This window comes from Trichechus manatus, unplaced genomic scaffold (genome assembly GCF_000243295.1).
Source record: "Trichechus manatus latirostris isolate Lorelei unplaced genomic scaffold, TriManLat1.0 scaffold00072, whole genome shotgun sequence".
NCBI lineage: Eukaryota > Metazoa > Chordata > Mammalia > Sirenia > Trichechidae > Trichechus > Trichechus manatus.
In genome coordinates this window covers 9,902,315-9,919,715 of record NW_004444008.1, presented here as the reverse complement: position 1 = coordinate 9,919,715, position 17,401 = coordinate 9,902,315, and positions in this window count along the sequence as shown.

Genomic DNA, 17,401 nt, shown 5'->3' with positions numbered 1-17,401 from the left:
AAAGTTTTCACTGGCCAATATCTCAGATTTTTTTCTTTTAAGCTGTTATTATTTCCTTCCTATTTTTGAAAGACATTCTCAGTAAATCTAATTTTGTTTTCTCTCTCTCTTTCTGTGCATGAAAAATGATGTACCATGGTCTTCTGGCCTCCATTATTTATGATAAATACATAAGTATATGATAATTTATTTATACATTTATTATAAACTTATGATGATTATATTTTTCTATTTTCATCTGCATGTTTCAAAAGGCCTGAGATAACTGAATTTTCCTTCTATTTACCTGCTTTGGTGTTGGAGAAGCATGACGTCCTTCTAAAATTCACTCATTTAGTGATTCATTCAATTGTTAACATCTTGGAGACAAGTCCTAGGCTGGGTATAAACTCTTAGCCCTAAGTTACAGAAGCTTTCTGTGGAAAGTGGGGAAGCTGTTTCCATTGTCTTACCTTGCTGAATGGCTCTCAGTTCTGGGAAGGGCTTATAAAAATTCATATCTGTGGCCTGCCCCAGCGCCTCCCTCCAAACATAATGCTAAACTGTGTCTCAAACCATACTGCTAATAATCACTCTCTTATCTGTTTTGAAAGTGCTAATATCTTCATATATAATTTTAAATGTGGCACAAAAATTCCACTTTTAATTTTTCCTCATTGGCAAGAAATACCCATTCTCTCCCTATGAAATCCTGAGTGTCTTTTTCCGGAATAGTACAATGGTTTAGAGAGTAGCTAAAAAAGATAGTTGCCAAGGCTTACATCCTAGTATCACAGCTCAAGAGCTGAGTGTCCTTCGGAGATTTACTTAGCCTCCCTGTGTATCTTTTTTTTTTTGTCATCTGTAGAAAGGAGATAATATCTCCCTCCTACAGTTATTGGGAAGATTGAATGAAATTATAAGTCTAGTGTGGTTGAAAATTTAACCTCTCTTGCCTTTAACCCATGCCAAAAGATATGTTTTCTTTTTATTTCCAATAAAGAATCTCAATGCCCTCATTAGTCCCCATCATTTGAGGTAGCTTTAAGACCTAAACTTTCCAATTTAAGATATCTTACTCTTTTTTCTAGGTTAATAATATTTTTGCTATTATTTTTTAATGATTTTCTCAATCAAAGTTAAATCCACCACCAGGACTCCTTTAATAGTCTCTTTTAAATGTAGATCTCTTTGGAGTAAATTGACATCCTTCCGGATTTCCTCCCTGCCTTTCTCCTCTAGTCCAAGATGACACTTGAGTACACAGGGTGGTGTAGAGGTGGTTCAGTGAGCTTGTGATGATGAAAGTAAGAAAGAGCTTGTTTTCTATGCTGGGTTTTTGTAGCAGTGTGTCCAATCTAGAGAGCAATCTGCTGATCATAGTAATACAAATGGTGCCATCTGGCCATTTAGAAAAGACGTTAGCACCCTTCTTCAGAATCAATCTCCTGACCAGTCACATTGCTCTCAAAATTCCCGCCTCTGTGGCCTCCGGTGCCATTGCCTATCCCTCAGCTAGCTCTCTTAGCATCCCCCAATCACATGCTGGGACACTAGATCACTTGCAAGAATTACTGGCAGTCAAGTGCCCTGCCAGTCTCATCCACCTAGCCCCTACTGTTGACCTCAGTGATGAGGCCATGTGCTGGACTTCTCCAAGAAGTGTGACATTGCCCCTGAATTGGCTGTGAACTCCATGAACATATCTGAATGTATCTATCCTGTTCTGTACCTCTTCCCCACACCCTCTCTCCCTTCCCTTGTTCTTTCAGGCTTCTCATTGTATTTCTTCTTGAAGATATATCCTTTATATCAAATGTCCTTTATTCCTGGGCTCATCACTGAAACCATATAGAGTCCCTTATCCACATGGTGAAAGAAAGCCTAGAGTTGAGCAGCCTGTTGTGGCTTTTGTCAGACTTAAACAACCTGGAACTAGGAACGACTAAGGAAGAATGTAAAACTCAAACCAAACTCGTTGCCATAGAGTTGATTCCAACTCACAGTGACCCTACAGGACAGAGTAGAACTACCCCATTGAGTTTCCAAGGAGTGGCTAGTGGATTCGAACTGTGGACCTTTTGGATAGTGGCTGAGCTTTTAACCACTGCGCCATTAAATATGCAAAATATGCCATCTCGATCCTGGGGATGAATGCAAGAGTTTGATTAAAGGTCATCATCCTTGGGCGCCAATTGGCTGATGGATCTCTCCATACCCATATTCAGTAAGGGTCTTCATACCTGGCCACTTCCCAAGTAATGTAATTGGCCATCTGGCCTACTCTTTGTATCAAAGAAGCAACAGATCTTGTCTACCACTTAGGAGCTCTGTCCTCTTAATTAAAATAAATCACAAACATGTGAAAGCCTGATTTTCATTAACCAGAACTACGTTATAAATAAGAACACCATCACTAATGGTTATTATCTACTGAGTGGCTTCCGTGTTCCAGTCCTTCAAAATAGACTGCATTCTGAGATTCTCTCTTGATCACCCACGCTTCACATGGAGCTCCCAGGAGTTGAGTTACTTGTAGAAGGTCAGAAGCTTAATAAGACAGGGAGCCAGTATGCAGTGAGTTGTGGAGCTGAAGTGATTGACAACTTGATGTGTTAGCTCTCAAAAATATATTAGCATCACATATGCAAAGCTCCAAAGGTGAAACTTCAGCAGAAGCTTCTCCTGATGTGTTTCAATCATGTCATGTAACAAGTGACATCGTGAGTCGAGGGTGATCCTTGTGAGGGCCCAGGACACCTGTCTATTCCCTGCTCGCCTGTTGCAGGCAGAACAGAAAAACAGCACTTTATTATGCCACATCTTGTCATTTTTGGCCACTCTGACTCCTCATAAAGACTCTTCTGTAAATGAAAAAATGTTTATGTACAACAAGACAGGACTGTAGAGTTTTTAAAAGGCTATGTTCTTTGTTGAGGATTCAGAACACAGCCGAGATGTCTATCTCTTTTAGGAAGCAATTAAAATTTGTGTGTGTGAGGGGGGTGGGGGTAGGGGTGGGATGTATGTATTTTTGTGTCTGTGTGTATGTGTATATGTATTTACATACAAAATTCATATACTAAATTGAAATCAATAGATTTGAAACATCTCGTTAAACTTGTTGCTGTCCAGTCGATTCCAACTCATAGTGACCCTATAGGACAAAGTAGAAATGCCCCATGGGGTTTCCAAGATGCTCCTGGAGGATTTGAATGGCTGATGTTTTGGTTAGCAGCCAAACGCTTAACCACTTCGCCCCTTCCTTTTTTTTAGAATTACATATATGCATGTATACACATGAGGCCTTAGTGGTGCAGTGGTTAAGAGCTCAGGCCGCTAACCAAATGGTCAGCAGTTCGAATCCACCAGTTGCTCCTTGGAAGCCTATGGGGCAATTTTACTCTGTCCTATATGGTTGCTATGAGTCAGAATCAACTGGACAGCACCGGGTTTGGTATTTTGGTTTTGTGTATACACATAAATATGTATTAAAAATATCCAGGCAGCAACAGGGCCTGCGTGGGGCTGTATACCACCCAACTCTGGTGCCATTGAAATAGATCATGACATGAATAGTTCCCCCCGGAGGGATCACAGTGCATAAGCTACACATCCATTCCTGGTCACCCTTATCATATGGCATCATATTAATAATGGTTATCTCTCAGTGGTAGAATTGTGGGTGGTCTTTAAAGTTTGTGGTTCAAATAGGCCCAGAGGAGCCTCTGAAGAAAGGCCTGGCAATCTGCTTTCTTAAAGATTATGGAGCAGTTCTACTCTGTAACACATGGGGTCACCATGAGTCAGAATCAACTCAAAAGCAGTGGGTTTGGTTTTGAGTTTTTCTTTTAAAAAATAAGCTCCTTGATTTTCTTAATTTGTTTCAATGGTCATAAATTGTTTTTATAATCAGAAAAATATAAAATCAATTTCATTTAAAATAAAAATAGACTAAACCAAAGCTAAGAAGTTTCCTGAATACAATCAAACAATTCGAGGGACAGAGTAACAGGGGCGGGGGTCTGGGGGCCATGCTTTCAGAGGACATCTGGGTCAACTGCATAACAAAGTTTATTAAGAAAATCTTCTGCATCCTACTTCGGTGAGTGGCGTCTGGGGTTTAAAAGCTAGCAAGTGGCCATCTAAGATGCATCAATTGGTCCCAACCACTTGGAGTAAAGGAGAATGAAGAACACCAAAGACACAAGGAAAATAGTAGTCTAAGAGACAGAAAGGGCCACATAAACCAGACTTCATCAGCCTGAGACCAGAAGAACTAGATGGTGCCTGGCTACCACCAATGACCGCCCTGACAGGGAACACAACAGAGAGTCCCTGATGGAGCAGGAGAAATGTGGGGTACAGAAATCAAATTCTAGTAAGAAGACCAGATTTAACGGTCTGACTGAAACTTGAGGAACCCCAGAAAGCATGGTCCCAGGACTCTGTTAACCCAGAACTAAAACAATTCCTGAAGCCAACTCTTCAGACAAAAAATGGACTGGACTGTGGCACATAAAATGATACTCGTGAAGAGTGTGCTTCTTAGCTCAAGTAGATGTATGAGACTAAATGGGCAGCTTCTGGCTGGAGGTGAGATGAGAAGGCAGAGAGGGTTAGGAGCTGGTTGAATGGACATGGGAGATCAGGCGTGGAAAGGAGAAGTGTGCTATCACAGTATAGGGAGAGCAATTAGGGTCACATAGCAATGTATGTATAAATTTTTGTATGAGAGACTAACTTGAAATGTAAACTTTCACTTAAACTACAACAATAAACAAAAAAATAATAATAAAGAAACCAATTGCATATTTTTTCCCCTCTGTGGTTTACAATGAGTTAGTAAAATTATAGATTACATGCATATAGGGTATATATCATAAGAAGCATAAGCATGATTATAATTTTTTAAAATCAGAAAAAAAGCATCATAAGTATACCTCTAAAAAATATATAGCAGATCTGCCTATTTACATGTGAGTGTCTAGGGGTGACTAAGTTTTGTGATTAAGTTTATTTAACATCAAAGAACTCGTGCCTTGTTTAAAATAGGAGAACTGCAATACTTTCATTTTTTTCCCCTTTGCAAAACGTCGACATCTGCCATTATAAAAGAAAGGCAATCAGCTAACCTAACAGGCCCTTTATTTGCTAATCAAACCTCTCATTAACAATTAATTGGATCAAAAGTTCATAGGCCATTATTGCTGTGTCATTTAGATGCACAGGGCCTGGGAGACTGAAATGGAATGACTGCTCAGGTGATAAATAATTTCCAGTGGCGACTTTCCTTACCGGAGGCGGCCTGTGCGGAGGTCACGGTCCTGGCCGAGGCACCCAGGACAGGTTGCTCCTCTGACAAGAAAAGATGCGGCCTCTCTTATCGGACAAGCTAATTTAAGCTCCGTAATCTAAAACGTGTGAAACACCATCTCAGAGCAAACAGGAGATGCCTCTGCCGTGTCTTTCCTTAAGTCCTACAAATGGCAGTGCACTCCTCAGGAGGAAAGAATTAAGCATGTGGTTGGAACTGGTCACAATTCGTCATGGTGGGCACTGACCGGTGGGCTTTTGTGGTCATGAGATGCAGTGGCTGACATAACCATTGGCAGTTGCGCGTTAACCCTGAAAAAAGTAGGACCTCCGGATGATGTTACTGAAATAATAAACCAATACATGTTTTCAAATCATCATTAGTCCTAGTTTAACCCCGTTATTGATTTCCCCTCTCTGGTAACGAAAAAGCCTGAGAGTCGGAGTCTGAAATGCTACAGTATCTCAAAGATGGTTATTCCACACCAGACTCATTGGATACTCGAAAGAGCCATGCAGTTTCCTAGCCAAGTGGTAGGAGTCTCAGTTAAAAAAAAAAAAAAAAAAGATACAATTATCCAAATTTCAAATGAATTGAAGGAGAGAATTTTTATTACATATTTTTTAAATCTGCATTAAATACCGTTTATGATTTTTGTCAGCATTGTACCTAGTTTATAACTATTTCCTTTCATCAAGGAACCGTGGCCCCCCAGAGAGCAGGGGGATTGCTCTTTGAACTTCATATTCTCCTTATTCTGTCACCACTACTACTAGTTGAGTAGTAATATCCTCCCCAGAATAGTGCCGGTCCTTCTTTCTTCTCACCAAGAACTGAGAAGTGAAAACCCTCCTTACCCTCCTTTCCCTATGTTAAAAGATGGTGCTTGGGGCCATACACCTACCACCATGGTCATTTGGGTCAAAGCCAGAGGACAAGATATACTGTGGGGACCACTATCATCATGATTATACCCAAATGGAGCCAGGGTTCACCGTCTGAGGTTGGGAGAAGGGTCAGTAAATGAGGATAGGAGGAGGGAGTCTAACTCACCACTGTGGAAGGATGACTTGAAAACCATGGCCTCATTTTCCAAAAGTCGGTAAGAATGGCATCACTCTTCCTCCAACCAGGGAGAAGGAGAGCCCGCCGGCTCAGCAGGGACTGCCCACAACCACCCCCTGTTACACCACCAACCCATACATCTTCTCCTTTTGACTGTGCCTTGTCTGGAAGGACACCTCTCCCAAACCCCTTACTTATATCAGTATAAGGCGTAAGCAGCAAACAGTTACAAATATTTGTTGAATAGAATTAAATTTCAGCAGAAGAGGGAAGTCAGAGAAGGCTTGTGTTTGGGCTTCTTTAGATATCTCTTATTAAGGATTGCAGACCAGCTGTAACGCTGCCTGGGAAGACTAAATCGATGCAGATTTTGGGTTTATTTTATGTTACATAAGGAGCCCTAGTGGTGTAGTGTTTAAAGTGATCTACTGCTAATCGAAAGGCTGGTGGTTCGAAACCACCAGTGGTTCCACTGGAGAAAGATATGGGCAGTCTGCTTCTGTAGAGATTTACAGCCTTGGAAACTGTATGGGTTTGCTATGAGTCAGAATTGTCTTGACAGCAGTGGGTTTGGTTGGTTTATGTCACATGCAGAAGCCATGATTTTGTTTCTGCCCCTGTAATGTGGTCAGGGACTTTGAATAAGTGAAGGTCAAAATTTCAGGTCAAGCAAAGGCAAGGATACCTGAGGTTCTCAGACTCATGGCTAGCTCAAGTGCCTACAGTCTTCAAAAGCGGCCCAGAACCTAGGCAGCTCTTAACAGGATTTTGCCCCACAGAGATAAGGGATTCCTTCAGACCTACTGCAAGCTTCAGAATGAGTCTGAGTAAGGACAACCCAATGCAAGCATTTAGGTAACTATAATATCAAAAATCCTAAAACAGATTTTTTTTAAAGCATGGAAAATGGAAAGGTGTCATATTAGATATTGGGTCATTTATTAAGGGTTTATTTTGCAAGTAAGATGAGAACAAGAGCTGGAAAACACATCTGAAATCTGCCACACAAGAAAAGAAGGCAATCTGTGCCTAGGTGATGTATTTCTTCTCTTCTTGCTCTAATAGCATGTTGCCTTAATGACACCATGGACTCCTGACAGGGACGAAAGGAGATACGGCTACAGAAGTATGGAAATAAATATACATACCAAGCATTGTGCAGAGATGAAGTACATAGGGCTTGGTACGTAGACAGAATATGATCTACTCTTCCAATGTATATAGATGGTTCTCTAAATTTAATAAAGGCATTCTAATCATTGTGTGGGAGTCTGTAGGTGGTGCAAAGAGTTGATGCTCTTGGCTGCTAACCAAAAAGTTGGAGGTTTAAGTCCACTCAGAGGTTTCTTGAAAGAAAGTCCTGGCAATCTACTTCTAAAAAATCAGCCGTCGAAAACCCTATGGAGCACGGTTCTACTTCAACACACATGGGACAACCATGGGGTCACCATCGATCAGTGTCATCTCAGACCAACTGGTAGTAATCATTGTGTATTCATTCATAATTGACACTAAAAACCATCTCCTCTTATACATGGGCATGAAATATTTTGATGTTTTATAGGGTTAAAAACATTGAGAATCACAGTTTAAACATCCAACTTGGGCAGTTGATATTTAATTGGCATCCATATATTATTTTCATAGTATGTTCTTATAGAAAACGATGTAATTGTTTATAATTTGCATCAATCTCCTGCCTCTCCATTATGAACATATGAGGACAATATAAAACACTGGTCAATTCCTCGACACTCAGTCATGATCTCTGGTAGCAACAATTTACGTTACAAACACAAAATCTATGAAAAGAAAAAGTTCTCCAGAAAGACTAGAAGTGTCTCCTATCATTTTCTTTGCATTGTTAATCTTTTTTACTAACTCCATTTTCGTTGATAACGCAAAGATAGAATTTTAAAACCTAAACAAATACCTCACTGAGATATTTATTTTATTTCCTCATCTGTCTGAAAATCAAAACATCTGCCTTGGTATATAATGAGACATTGAACTTCCAGTAAAAAGTAAACTATTCAGTGTGTATTTCCTACTTGTCAAGACTCCAACTTAAACCTTCTGGGTGACTCCTCACTTTATTTCCAGTGTCAAAATGTGACTGTCCAAATCTCAATCATGCCAACAATTCTCCCTAATGTTCTCACTGCCATCCAAAGCCCAGACATCTGCTTGGGGCTGGACACAGCTGAAGGACACAGTGCAGCAAGGGGCCACCGGGTGCTTCTGTTCTGTGGAGCTCAGCAACGCACTATTAGGCCAACAACCTTCTTCTTTTTCGGGGAATACGCATCATACTTCGCAACTTTTGTGACCTTTCTTCTGTGGTATGTCAGCCGTCTCCCATCCATGCAGGTATGAAAAGAGTGACATAGAAAATAGCATAGCAGAAGTTTATACTTTTCAGCTCAACACTTTAGAATGAGCCTCACTGAAATGCAACTAGAATACTCCTTAGAAAGGAAGATGGCTAGTCTTCGCTCACTTACTTTGGACACGTCATCAAGAAAAACACATCACGACTGGTAAAGCAAAGGGTCAGTGAAGATGAGGGAAACCTCAGTGACAGAGATTAACACAATAGCCACAACAATGAACTCAAACATACCAGCAATGATGAAGATGGCCCAAGACCAGGCAAAGTTTTGTTCTGTTCTATCCAAGGTGGCCGTGATATGGAGCCGACTGGACAGCGAACTAACAACAATAAGTGTTGTTACTTGTGAAGTAAATATATTTTGAGGGCACCTTTACAGGGAAGAGATTGATATGCACACTTATAGAGAGAGTAAGAGACAAACCAACAGCTAAAAGCAGTTGACAGAAACTGCCCTTCCCTTTTTTTCTGCCTTTACCTAATCTCCCTATGCATATTTAATCATTATGCATCCCAAGTATAGACTTTAAGTTCAGTGGGTTGTCAGAAAATTGTGTATCAGCCTCAGTCAAGCAAACAGTACCCAAACCACTGGGGGAGTCAGGAAGGTAGTTACATAGGTGCTGGAAACAGCAACCCAGAATTTAGTAACAACAGAAATCTGTTTACTAGGTCCAGAAAGAAGGAACCAATGTGGGGAGATGTTACCAGAACCAAGGGCTCATGGGGCCTGATGGAAGCTGAAACCCCATGGGGGCTCCGCAGCAGCTGAAACCTGGTCCTGTGCCATCTTCATGATCGTTGGTATGTTTGAGTCCATTGTTGTGACTATTATGTCAATCCATCTCGTGGAGGGTTTTCCTTGTTTTCACTCCTCCTCACTTTAACATCTTTCCTGATGACGTGTCCAAATTAAGCCAGGCTGAGTTCAGGACTAGATTGCTACCAGGGGTCTGGTTGGAGTCCTGGGATCTTCACTATTTTTTTTTTTGGAAAATGATGGAAGGTCCCAAGTATTGGTTTTGCTTCTGAGCTCTTCTCCTAGCTTGAAAGATTTCTTTGTTACATTGCTCTTTTAATAAGTAACTACTGTAATTCCCAGCATACCCAGGGGTCAGACTTCTGGTAAGAAGAATACACCAAACTCCAGACACAGGTCTGGAAGTCAGCCAGGAGAACACTGGCGCATCCACGAGCGGCCACCAAAGAGCTCACATATTGCCCTTTGCTAGAGAGGTACAGACACTCCCTCAGGGCAGAACCTACGGTCTCTGTACTAGAAGTAAAATTAACGTCACCGTTTACCAGGCATGGCTATGGACCTCTGCTGGAAAGACAACTCCACCCCATCTCATGGAGGACATGGAGGTCTGGTTAGAATGAACAGTAGGGGACGTGTCACAGACACGGTGTCAGAGCAGCAGCACCAAAGAGCAGCTGTCTCTGAGGGAAGAAATAAAAAGAAGTCTGACCTGAGAAGAATAGCTATCTGGGATAGTTTGGACAGCTTAAGAGCCCCCAAGGGCATCTCTTCAATAAAACAAAATACAGTAATTATGCTTCATAATGATGACCTTAAGTCATCAAGAAATTATTTAATCATGTTGACATAATTCTGTTTTCAGAGAGTTCATTTCAGTTCAACAAATATTTATCATGAGCTAATTATGTGCTTAGTATTGCACTAGGCATGGGGCGTTGAAAATGGAGGACGGGCACAATAATTAATGTTACAAGGTCCCAGCCTTAAAATGATGGGTCAGTTAGGATGTATTTGATTGTGAGCAGAAGAAAACTCAGACTAGAGGTATTGGCTCTGACACATGAAGATCGAGAGGTAAGACAAACTTCAAGTTTGCTTCTGGTCTCAAGGACACCATCAAGTTCCCCCTCCCTTTTCAAGCTTAGCTCTGCCTTCCTTGGTGAGATGAAGTTTATCCCAAGACTGACTGTTCCTGGTGGTCATAGGACCCCTGCTGTTGTCTCCCAGTCTTTCTTCTTCCCTCCTTTGTGCCAGTGGAGGAGAGAGGGATATTCTTATAGAATACTTTTTATAAAAGAGAGATTTCTTAGTCACCCAGCAAAGCTCTGATTTCAAATGGGACAGAAGCCTGGCTCTGAAGCAGGAACAATCAACTAGAATCAAGATTTGGGGTCTCTGCTGATCACCTGTGTCCAGGGCTGGAGCTATTTGAAGATAATCAGGGAAAGTATTGGCGGAGAACACAGAGGTCAACAGATAATGCTATGAGCAGGAATTGGAATTGCACACAAGAAAAAACTAAATGTTTATTTACAAAATCATCACTTTTTTAACAACTAGTTGGAAGATATCTGTTAAAAGAGATTTAAATTAAAAATTTTTTTTAAAATTAAAAAAAAAGAACTTTCATGATAGTAAAGGAGATTTCAGTTTCTTGGAAATCTCACTCGTCCAGAAAGAGAACTGATGGATTACTAAATAGCACTAATGTGCAAACTAAATCTGATTCTTATTAATGATGCTTCACCATAAAGCGTTTGCCACAGTGACAGCAAATATGTGTGAATTAGCTCTTCAGAGTGGCCCAGAATTTACTTGTGATCTTTTTTTGGTGTCAAGTGAGAGAGGTATGTCAAAAATAAGTATTTGTAAAGAATGAGACAATGTGTTCTAAGAAATCATGTGAATTGAAATAATTATATTTTTTCCAAAATTGTAAATAAAAGTATTCCTTTTGTCAGTGCTTTGGTCTGAGCTAAGGCAGAAACCCTCTCCCTACAACACCTAATCGGAATCAACTTGACAGCAATGGGGTTGGGATAGATGAGTCAGGAGGAAAAGGAAATTCTCATGTGTTGGAAACAAAAAGGAAACTCAGAAATGGGGCAGCAAGCTCAGGATGACAACACAGAGCCCCAGAGAGGAACTGGGCTAGAACACAGGTCCCCAGGGACTGGGGCTGAGGTCAGTTCCCATGTGAGGCAGGACATAGAGATTGTGGCCCTTATGAGGATATGCCTCTGAGTCCTCTGGAGTCCCTGGGTGATGCAAACGCTCAGAGTGCTTGGTTGCTAACCAGAAAGTTGGAGGTTTGTATCCACCCAATGACGCCTTAGAAGAAAAGTTTTGGTGACTTACTTCCAAAGAATCAGCCATTGAAAACCCTATGGAGCACAGCTGCACCCTCACACTTGTGAGGCCACCATGAGTCAAAGTTGACTCAATGTCAACTGGGTGGTTTTTCATAGCTCCATTTGTGGAGTATGTAGGTGACTGGCCAAAGGTCCACTGTTGTTCCAGATCCACAGCCGTATCTGTGCTGAGATCAAGTGTTATAGATTGAATTACATCCCCAAAAAGATTCAAGTCCTAACTCCTTCACCAGTGAATGTGACCTTGTTTGAGGAAATAGTTTTTTTTTTTTTTTTATTTTTGGCAGATGTTATCAAGTTAACAAAGTCACACTGGAGTAGGACAGGTCCTAATCCTAATCCTTCTGAGTGGTACTTAAGAAAGATCAGGACATTCAAGGAAACAAAAGTCACACACAGGAGGAAAATAGCATATGAGAATCTGCTGATAAGCCAAGGAAATTCAAGGAATGCCCAAGGCTACCAGAAATTGGAGGAGACAAGGAAAAATCTTCCTGAGAGCCTTCAGCGAGAACATGGTTTTCCCAAAACCCTGAATTCAAACTTCTAGCCTCCAGAACTATGAGAAGATACAATATCTATTCTTTAAAGCCAACTACTTTGTGGTAAGTTGTTATGGCAGCACAATGACACTAAGATGCCAAGCTTCCCAGGGCTTGCCCACGTCCTTTGAAAGATCTGCGACTCCTCTGGCAACTGATGTTGGCTTACAGTCTCTCCAATGACCTTGCCCAGCCTCCCTTGGGCTGCTTCCATTCAGCCTCCTTTTCCTCTCTTTCCCCGGAGTCACTCTTACATTATGGTCAAACAGCACAGCAGCCTTACCCAGCTCTCTGCCTACTTTTTCTCACAAAGACATTTCCCCTCATAAAATCCATGCACTTGTAGTTCCAGCTTGATGTCTGCTTTTTAGAGGACTTGGGCTCAAAGTTTTCATACATGTGAGGTGGAGGTGAGGAGCAGAAACTGAGATGTCTGCTGAATATGGAGATTCATGAGGGACAGAAAAAAAAAAAAAACAACCTCTATCCACAAACTCAGAGAAGCAAGAAGATGGCTGAAATTGTAGTTATTACTTGCTGTTGAGTCAACTCCAACGCTTGGTGGCCCCATGTGTGCAGATTAGAACTGCTCCACAGGATTTTCAAGGCTGTGAATTTTCAAAAGCAGATCTCCAGGTCTTTCTTCAGTCAGGAATTATACATGTGTATTAAATCCTCCCTAGTCTGTATGTCCAGTCATGACCTCTTCTCTGACTGCCAGACACCAGTAACCACCTCATCTGGATATTCCAAAATGTCTGCAACCTCTCAAACCCATCCTTCCTTCCCCCCTTCTAACCTGCTGCTTCTATGTTATTTTGAGGCACAACCACCAAACCTCAGTTGCTAAAGAGAAACCTGGGAATCTTTTACCTTCACCATCACTACTGACCCACAACCAAAGCATAATCAGAGCCTGATGGATCTATCTCCTTTGCCTCCTCTTTTCTGTCTTTGCTTCTTATTCTCACAGCTGAGCCTTGCTTCAGGCAAGTGGACCACGAGTTTCTTCTCCAGCCCAGAGGCCTTCATTGCCCCATCTCTTCCTATCCCACCACCCCGTGGTATCTTCTATCCAGCCTCAGAGCATTCTTTCTAAAGCACAAATCTGAGCATGTCATTTCCCCCATAATGAGGAGCCTTGTGTCCACAGTAGGGGATCCAAGCTTTTTAGCGTGGCATACAGCTCACCTGGAAGACTCATTAATAACCTTCTGTATGCAGAAGATACAACCTTGATGAAAATGAAGAAGACTTTAAGCACTTACTGATCAAGGTCAAAGACTACAGCCTTCAGTATAGACTACATGTGAACACAAAGAAACGAAAATCATTACAACTGAACAGATTGTTGTTGTTAGGTGCCATCCAGTCAGTTACAATTCATAGCCACCACATGTACAACAGAACACTGCCTGGTTTTGCGTCATCCTCACAATCGTTGTTATGTTTGAGCCCATTTTTGGAGCCACTGTGTCAATCTATTTCGTTGAGTGTCTTTCTCTTTTTCTTTGACCCTCTACTTTACCAAGCACGATGTCCTTCTCCAAGAACTGGTACCTCCTGATAACAAAGTACTTGAGATGAAGTCTTGCCATCCTTGCTTCTAAGGAGCATTCTGGTGGTACTTCTTTCAGGATAGATTTGTTTGTTCTTCTGGCAGTCCATGGTATATTCAATATTCTTCACCGTAATTCAAAGATGTCAATTCTTCTTCTATCTTCCTTATTCATTGTCCAGCTTTCACATGCACATGATGCAATTGAAAATGCCATGGCTTGGGTCAGGCACACCTTAGTTTTCAAAGTGACATTTTTGCTTTTTAACACTTGAAAGAGATTTTTTTTTCTGTAGAGGACAGATTAACAACATCATAATAAATGGAGAAAAAATTGAAGTTGCCAAGGATTTCGTTCTACTTGGATCAACAATCAACACCCATGGAAGCAGCAGTCAAGAAATCAAAAGGTGTGTTGCATTGGGTAAATCTGCTGCAAAAGACCTCCTTAAAGTTCTAAAAAGCAAAGATGTCACTTTGATGACTAAGGGGCACCTGACAGAAGCCTTGGTCTTTTTAATAACTTCAAATTCATTTGAAAGCTGGACAATGAAAAAAGAATCGTGGTATTGGTGAAGAATATTGAATATACTGTGTGCTTCCAGAAGAATGAAAAAATTAATCTTCAAAGAAATGCAAACAGAACATTCCTTAGAAGCCAGGATGTCAAGGCTTGGTCTTGGACATGTCTCCAGGAAAGACTAATTACTAAAAAAGGACATTATGTCTGCTAAAATAGAGGGAAAATGAGGAAAATCCTCCATGAAATGGATTGACACAATAACCACAACAATGAGCTCAAACATACCAGAGATTATGGAAATGGAACAGTACCAGGCAATGTTTCCTTCTGTTGTACATAAGGTCACCATGAGTCAGAGGTGACTCTACAGCAACTAACAACAACAGCTCATCTAAATAGCTGCACAAATGTTCCTCAAACTGAAACCTCAAGGAAAATAATCCAGCACAACACTGGTCATACACAACACATTTTTTGTTTGGTTGTTTTTGATTATTTGTACGTTCTCACTCTTGGGTATATAGTAGAATCCAAAGCTACTGGAGAGGCTGCTGTATCAGCCCATGAGCCATAACTAAGCCCAGACTCCCACTGTTAGAAGCAATGCATGAGAAATTAAAACACACCGGGAGGCCTACACACATTTAAATTTACTCCCCATCACTGATGCTTTATTCTAGAAAACAAAACAGACAAATGAATAGCACAGCACTAGGGATAACAACAGCCTCTTCATTCACAGAGGTACTAATTGCTTGTAACATAGACGTTAAAAATCTCTCCTGATCAGCCTCATGATATGTGCACCCCTTCATTGCTATTCCTATATCTAACCCTAAATTATTGCTGGAAAGTGCTAGGTCTTGAAAGTCTAAGAGGGAACTGGCCTTGGTGAGAATATCTCAATCTCAGTTTTCAAGCATCACAACCTCTCCGGATCTCTTCCAGAAAATTCTCCCTGCTTACCTACGCTCCATAATCCCCTGACTCTGTTGGAATCGAAAGGAATTTTAGAGAAGCATTTTCAAAACAAGCACTTATAATGAAACAATTATAATAATAACAGATCATTCCTAACTATTCTAGCAAGGCAGTAGTATACAATGATGAGGACGTGCTTTGGAGTCAGACATCAGCTTGCATTCCAGTTCCCCAACAACCCACTGTGAAATCTGCACCAGTTGCATACTTTCTTTCAATTTCAATTTTTTATTTGGTTTGGTTTGATTTGGTTTGTACTGTGGGGATAAAAATTATCCCCACCTCATAGGATTGTTTTGAGTATAGAAAGAGATAATACTTATGAAATATTTAGCACAGTGCCTGGCATATTGGAGAGACTCAACAAAGAGCTATTATTATTATGGGGATTGTTCCTATTGTTCATTAAAGAAAGTTTTCTGAAATAAATCTGCTACTCAGACTGTCAATAATTGAAGCTGTTTCTCTACCAATGATTGATGAGAAAAGATGAGATACTAGCTATTGATCCCAAGTGGTTCCTCTTGTATTAGAGAAATGCATTTTTATCTAATAACCATTTTAGAGATGTGAAGAGAGCCATGAGGAGGAAGGTGGTTTTCTTTGTTTCTTTGTTTTGCTTTGCTCTTTGGTTCCAGGCATTTCCCATTTTTTGTCAACGATGTTTATTTGAACCCTCTGCGTAGCCCTAGTGTTAGACTGGATATGCATTTTCCTTACTTAGAGTAGCCTCAAGTGAGCCGTGTCATATAATACAAAGACAGAGGGAGCTAATATTGAGCAAAGAATGTCAATGAGGCATTAGGAATTCTCATGTTCCTGGGCTTCATGATGCCGAGTTGTACAGCGTCTCCAGTCCTGAATTCATTTCCATCTCCTCTGTGCCTTTCAATTCATTCATTCACTCACTCACTCACAAAAGGTTTACTAAGCATTTTCTCTCCTTCAGATACTATGATAAAAAAGACTCTTCCCTAAAATGGCACTCTAGGCAGAAGCACCACGCCGTCCCTCCACAGCAAAGATCTGAAAAACTAATCCGAACAGAGAATACAACAATCCTGAAACCCTAAAACTTCAAATAAAGAGATAAAGAACTCAGCCAAGCACCAAATGGAGTGAGAAAACTGACAGAGAACAGAGAGCAAGCAGAGATTCATGCAGAGGTCCCCTACCAGCTAACACAATGTGGATCCACCATCTTGGACTCCTATCAGAGACCAGCAAATGGGGTACAAGAAAGCCTTACCGAGCGTCCAGCAGGAGACAAACGACCGGTAATTTGCGATATATATTCTTTCCCACCCCCCACCCTTCTTCACCTCCACTCAGCCTCCTCTGCTTCCCGCGGCCACAATCTCTTGTCCAGGAAACACTGGCTGCTTGGATTCCACACACCCAAATGGGCCGGCTCTCTGAGTGCCATTTGTTGGCTGCTGGTGTTGCTTTTTTCCACTTCTTTTGATTTCTTCCTTACCTCTTACCACATTCCCCTCCTTTTGCTCAAATACCTGGCTTCGTGCACCATGTTTGCTTCTTCCTGAGGGGCTGTGGAGCTCAGTTCAAGTGTGGAGCTGCTTCCTGGTCTGGGCTGCCACGCTGGTGGCATCCCGGGGCTTTTCTTCATTTGTTTGTTTGTTTCTTTTCTTTTCCTTTTCTTGAGCTGGGAGCCCTTTCTGGCCAGGCGGTGCTACATGGCAAGGAGACATCCCCCCGGCTTGCACAGACATGCAGAGGGATCCCTAAGGGCATTTCTTTTCTCATTGGGTTTTTTTTTTTTTTTTTTCTGTTTTTTTGGGGGGCTTTCTTGTTGTTTTTTTTTTTATTTGTTTTGTTTTCTTTTCCTTCTTTTTCCCTTTTTGTCTTTCTTCATTGTTTAGTTTCTCATCTCTCTATATCTTCCTTCTCT